The sequence below is a fragment of the Pteropus medius genome, unplaced genomic scaffold, assembly GCF_902729225.1.
Source record: "Pteropus medius unplaced genomic scaffold, Ma_sr-lr_union100, whole genome shotgun sequence".
NCBI classification, from domain to species: Eukaryota; Metazoa; Chordata; class Mammalia; order Chiroptera; family Pteropodidae; genus Pteropus; species Pteropus medius.
In genome coordinates, this window is record NW_024342411.1 from 16,770 (window position 1) to 23,383 (window position 6,614).

Consider the following 6,614-nt stretch of genomic DNA (forward strand, 5'->3'; position numbering starts at 1 on the left):
AGAGGTTTCCATGATACCCTCATCAGGTCCAAGGACTCACTCTGGGAACAGTGCATGGAAAAAAATGACTCATGGAATAAATGAGCCTCATATATTTCTTTAGTCACACGGACATCCCTGGAAGGGATGAAAGCCCAGGCAGAAAAGCTCCCAGTGTGTGGCAGCCATATGGAGTAGGCTGTGTCCCTGCAAACTAACGAACAATAATCAATGTTTAACAGAGTTTATATGTGTATTCTTTGTTCATTTTACTTTGTTTTGACTACCTGATCGGCACCAGGGGTAGTGTAGGTGCTGGAGATTCAATGAGATTCAGCATTGTCAAAACCAGAAAGCTAACTGGCATGATACAACTAACTAGTGACAGATCTTGCACCAGTTTACATGCACTTGTTTTTTCGATTGTTTGTTCATTTGTTTGAGGTAGGTCTTAGGGATGATATGGCATTTAATTACTTGTATAGATTTGTATAATCACTACCACAACAGTCAAGACACAGAACTATGCCATCACTACATGGAAGTTCCTCATGCTGCCCCTTTATTGTTACTGCCTTCCTCCCCACACCTACCCCCTGGCAACTACTTATGTATTCTTTATCTCTTTAATTTTATCATTTTGAGAATGTTATGTAAATGCAATCATACAGTAAGTAATATGTAGAAATTGGCTTTTTTTCACTCAGAATAATGTTCTTAAGATCCAGCCAAGTTATTGGGTGTATCAATGATTTGTTCCTTCTTATTGCTGAGAAGTATTCCATGGCATGGATGTAACAAATTGTGTTTAACTCTTCACCTATTAAAGAACATTTGGTTTATTTTCCATTTTTGGCTATATAGATAAAAGCTGCTATGTAAAATAAAGAAAGAAAGAAACGAGACTGAGTCACTTTCCTGCAGGCATTCTGCCTGCGGTGACCTGGAAAGGGAAGGTTGTCTAGGTTTGTGGTTTGTTGATTCCTTTCAATTTTAACATTTTACTTATCCCATTATACCAAGAATATTATACTTTCACACAAAATTGAGATTCTTTGCATTCTTGTCTTGTACATCTTCAAAAATCTAATATTTTATGCTGACAGCACATCTCAATTTGAAGTAGCCACATATCAAGGGCTCGATAGCCACACGAACCTAAAATGTATGGACAGACATTGTCCTGTATGCTGCACCCTGGGGATAGATCTCACTGCTCAGATGCCCTCTCAGACTTCACCCTTTCTTCCCAAGGACCTGGTTTAAATTAAATAAGAATACTGTACCTCTTTACTCAATTGTAAAATAACAATAATGTGTGCACCCCAACTTGGGGGAATCATGCAAATTTAAAATTAAAGCTACGTAACACACATACCTCTGAGCCTGAGACAAGTAAAACCTCAATAAAGTTTGTGATATTATGGTTACTCTCCTTATCCCCATCATGATCACAATCATAGTGTTTGTGATCATTTTGGGATCCACCTCCTGCTCAGGTATAGTCAATGACTTCGGAATCTAGGAATGGAAGTGACAAAGAGCAGAATTCTAAACGAGAATTCTGAAATCCGCAACAGAAATAAATACCATAAACTTTATAGTCCTCTGAGCTGACTTTGCATACTGATGCTCTCCTGTCTGGACATCTCATCTGTTTCACTCTTTTGCTAACAAGGAAACAAGTTTCTCCATAATACCTCCTTCACCCACCATTTCCATTGACACTTACTGCTCTGTGTTGTGTTTCTGCTGGGCCATGACCTAGGAGTTTAGGTCCACTGCCTTCTCCTGCCTGGTGAATGATGAGGGCTGAGGTTCTGTCCTCAGGACTGGGAGGAAGACACTCAGGCATGGATCTCCTGATGCAGGCGACAAGTCTGGGAGGAAAAGACAGGTATGAAGCTTAACTGGGACTCGCATCCTGAAGGGCTGGAGGCACTGGCTAATTCTTTACTCCCGTGTGGCCTTGAGAGATCAATGCACAGAGCTCATAATTAGTAAAATTGGCCCATGTTCTCTCAATCTCTGAGGACCACCTAACATTAACAGAAGAGGAAAAGGAGAAAAGTAAATGTGCATAGAAGAGTCTGGACCCTTTTTCTCAGGAAAAATCTCAGCTGTACACTTCGCTTCTGACATCCAGTTTCAAGGATCTTAACATAAAATGCAGATATTTTTCTCTTCAATTTATGACTTTTTTGACTTAGACATCTGCAAATCCATTTATTATTATGTAAGTTAGGGAGAATTAGGTTCTTTAACAAGAATCTGAAACTATTTCCATTTTCTCAGTTAATAAAATATTTCTCTCTCTAAAAGAAAATTTTCATGTCCCTTCTTAAAGGGTATTTTGTAGTTTGTTTGTTTCTTTTGCCTATTTAAATAGCCCAAGTTCTGATTTTTCCCTCTCATTGATATATGTTGGTATATTAGAAAACTATGGACTTTTATACACTTATTTATAACTTCCTACTTCTCTGAAATGAGCCAGAGCATGTAACAAGTACACTCAAGGTGTCAGCTAGGGCTGCAGTCCTCTCAGATTTGGACTGGGAAGAGACGTGTTTCCAAGTCCACTCATTTTGGAAAGATGGGTTCCTGTGGGCTGTTGACCAGAGGCCTTCCTCAGTTCTCTGTCACAGGGAAGCTCACACATGGCTGTTGGCTCTCATTAGGACAAACACATAGGTGACAGAGAAACAAGGGCCAAGAACATGAAAGATAGAGTCTTTTTGCAACTTAATCTCAGAAGTGACGTCTCATCAGTTTTGCCATGTGTTGGTTGGAAGCGAGTCAGTAGATCCAGGACACACTCAAGAAATGGGTCCGAATACAGGAGGAGGAGGTACTGGGCACTAATGGGATTTTGCACAACACAGGCCTCCCCCTCTCTCAGGACATTTCCTCTAAGCACCACAGGACTGGAAAGATGTCTCTCTGCTTCCCAACATAGTCCACAACCCATCACACTACGATTTTCTCAGCTAAACTTCTCTGCAGATAAACCGGCCTATGAGCAGAAATTGCCTCTGATTTGGTGTTTCTGCAGACTCCAGCATGTTTCTTCAGGACATGCAGTCAGAAAATGCCAGCATGGTTTCTCTTCCATCACCAGAGTCCCTCCATTGATATCACACACATCTGCAATCATTCTGTGCCCAAATGTAAAAATGTCCCCAGTGGCTTCTGATTTCTGCTCATTAAGAAGAGCTCATCCTATCGCACGATGTATTTTCTTTAGCTCACCTTGTGTTCACCAGTTCTAAAGTTTAAATAATTGTGCTTGAGGCCCTTTTAGTGTTTCCGTTTTTTTCAGTTGATAAAGTGAGTTTATATGGGAATGACAGTACTTTGCAACTGGCTACGTCCTATCCACACAGTTGTCCTGGCTCAGAAGACCCTGAATGAGAAATTTAGCCACTGGTTTGTCATTAACTGATATGCAAAAAGTGTGACAAGATGGTGAAGTAGCATACGAACCTCTATTTCCCCCTCAAAGATCAACGATTAGTCGGCTACTCATGAATAAAAACAGCCCTGGGAGAGCTCAGCACTGCACTTAGGAAGCTTCAGCAATGCAGTGGAAGAAAACACCTGAGAATGACCACACAAAGGAAAGAAAGAACAGCTTCACACATTGTCGCACCACCCGGGGCAGCACTACGTAGCACCAGGAGGGAACTTCCCAGCTAGAGAAAGTTGGTACCTCATGGTAAAAGAGGGAATAGAGTTTGGAAGCAGCTTACTCAGCCATTTAGTGGGACATAGGAAGGACCTGTTTCTGCTTCACTCAACTCCGAGGATAGCAAAGGTTAAACATAAACACACAGCTAAACACATGGAAGAGGAGCAGGGACTACCAGTATCAGCCACAATAGGACATAGGACTGGATTCAATATAGACACAGAGACCAATGGCACAGAATCAAAGACTAGAAATAAACCCCTGCATATATGGTCAATAGTTAAAAAGGGAGACCATGTTGGTTTGCAATCTCTGGAGCTTCCAGGGTGAAATTTGAAACTAGTCCCTATGCACAGAGGGCCAAAGAGAGAAAAAGATCATTCCAGATTGGTAGGTGGCGGTTTTCATAAGCTAAAGAATTTACATACAAGGCTTGTCTTGGGCGGCCACAACACAAGAAGATCTACACATCTGCCCACCAAATCTTAAAAATTTATGTATAAAAAAAGCTTTAATTGGGTTCAGTCATGTATGACATCCAGATGGTCTCTCCAACGCATTACAAGCTGAAGGTTCTATCTTTGACCCAGCATCTAGCTGAGGGTAGGTGAGTGAAATGAACATTCCAAGGACAGGGGAGTGGCAAGCAACTCTGATTCCCCAGGTCCAGCTCTTGGGTTAACTGGAAGTCACACCTTCATCATCACCTCTTCCAATAGACCCAGTCAACAGTATTTATAAAACTCTCCCAAAGATTTCAATAAAATCCACAGAAATTACTTGCATCCTCAAAAATTACCTGAATAAATAATATCAATGGATGCAAAGTTTATATGAAACATATGCACCAATTGTGGAAAAGGATGTAGAGTTTCAGTAAATAACAAGAGAGTCGTGCATTTCACCTGCATACCAGAGTGGTTGAGGAGAACCTCTCATGCATTCATTATGATGTACAAAGGATCCCAGGATACTCTCCCAGTTCAGTGAAAGACAAATCAAAAGAAGTGACATTCACATGCGAAGCATGGAGAGGAATGAAAACCATGAGCCAAAAACCGAATGTGACCAAGGATACAGTATTCAGTTCAATGTTTGGTTTTACTGGGTTTTCCAACCACACTCCATAAAGAGTTACACGGATATTAAGACCCGACTGTTTTGCTGTGGATCCTCCCTAGGGCACTCTTGATGTCTTTGTTTTTCAGGCTTTAAATGAAGTGGTTCAGCATGAGGGCGACTACAGTGTACATGACTGAGGCCACCACATCATTCCTGCGGGAAGGCAACAATGCCTATCCAAAGAAAACTCTGATGCCTGTTTATAGAATAAGCAAACAACTAACAGATGAGAGCCGCAGCTGGAGAAGGCTCTGTACTTCCTACATATTGACAGAACTCTCAGAAGAGAGAAAACATTTTATAGTAAGAAAAAAAGATTCCTGAGAAAAGGAGAATATCAGAAATGGCGCCAACAAAATACATGACTATCTTATCAGTGAAGGTATCAAAGCAGGCAAGATGAAGGAGTTGAGAAGGGTCACAGAAGAAATTAGAAATTTTTACATCCTTGAAGCAGGTAAGTTGTAACGCTATCAAATTGTGCAGCTGGGAGTCCAAAATGCTGATGAAATATGACACCAAATCTAAGAAGCAGCAGAGGCATGGGTCAGTGATGACTGAGTAGTGCAGGGGGTGGCAGATGGCCAAAAACTGGTCATAAGCCATCACGGTCAGAAGCATACCATCCATACATCCAAGAAGACATCTGAGTCAGGCAGCCCCCATAGAAGATTTCTCCACTGTGAGTTTGGATATCCATGATCATCTTTGGGATGGTTGTAGAGATAAAACAGATGTCAGCCATGGAAAGGTTGGAGAGAAAGAAGTACATGAGAGTGTGGAGGTGGGAGTTAAAGTTGACGGTCAGGATGATGAGCAGATTCCCCTATTTAGCAACCAGGGACATGGACAGGAAGAGCCCAAAGTGCAGAGGCTGAAGTTCCAGATCATCTGAGAGTCCCATGAGGAAGAATTCTGAGACATGTGTTAGATTTATGGTTTTATGTAGCTTGGACACCTTTTGCAAAGAAAAAGAGGGTTGGAAAGGTAAATAAGGAAATGAGCACACATTTGACACGCATTGTGTCAATGTTTTGGATTCAAACAATTGACTTGTGAGGTCATATACCCCAGTACCTTCAGCAGTATTTCTCAGTATGACAAATTCGTTCTTCTTAAAATTGTTCTCTTATTTGTTCCAGTGTTATCTACTTCTTTTTATACACACTTACTTTAGAGAAAATTCACTGAAGAGTATAAGAAGAAGATTCGAGATAACAAATCTATGATCATAGGAATATATAGCGTACTATGTTAAGAAAAAAATACAGAATAAGAATTATCCTTCACTCTTTAAGGAAATAAATTCTAATTTAAAGAAATTAAGAAGTAGCTTAACATATCTTATTTTATACAAATGCATGCTACTTTCTTTATTTAAAATATATTAAATAATCTGTACAAAGCAGGACTGTGTAATCTAGATTCTAAATTAAGTTGAATGTTGATAATCAGAAAATAATGTTATGTAATAATTATCTTCATGACTTTTATCACTCTTTGGTTTTCTTTTTCCATTTTCATAGAAATAAGTGCTCACATATGAGGACTGTCCTTTAAAATCATTTCTATATAATGCCTATCCTTGGCTTTAGTGTACTTCAAATTTTATTTTATGTGGTTTCGTTAAATGTACATAATTATACAGCATCAATGACTACAACGATGGCATTAGTGTGCAGAGAATCTGTTTACAATTAAACAATAATAAAATTTAAGAAATACTTGCAATTTGTTATGTCATTCAGGGTTATTTTTATCAATCCTATATAATATGTGTAAAATATCTGGTGTTTGGGACTGTTCTTTGCTTTTTTTTGGACTC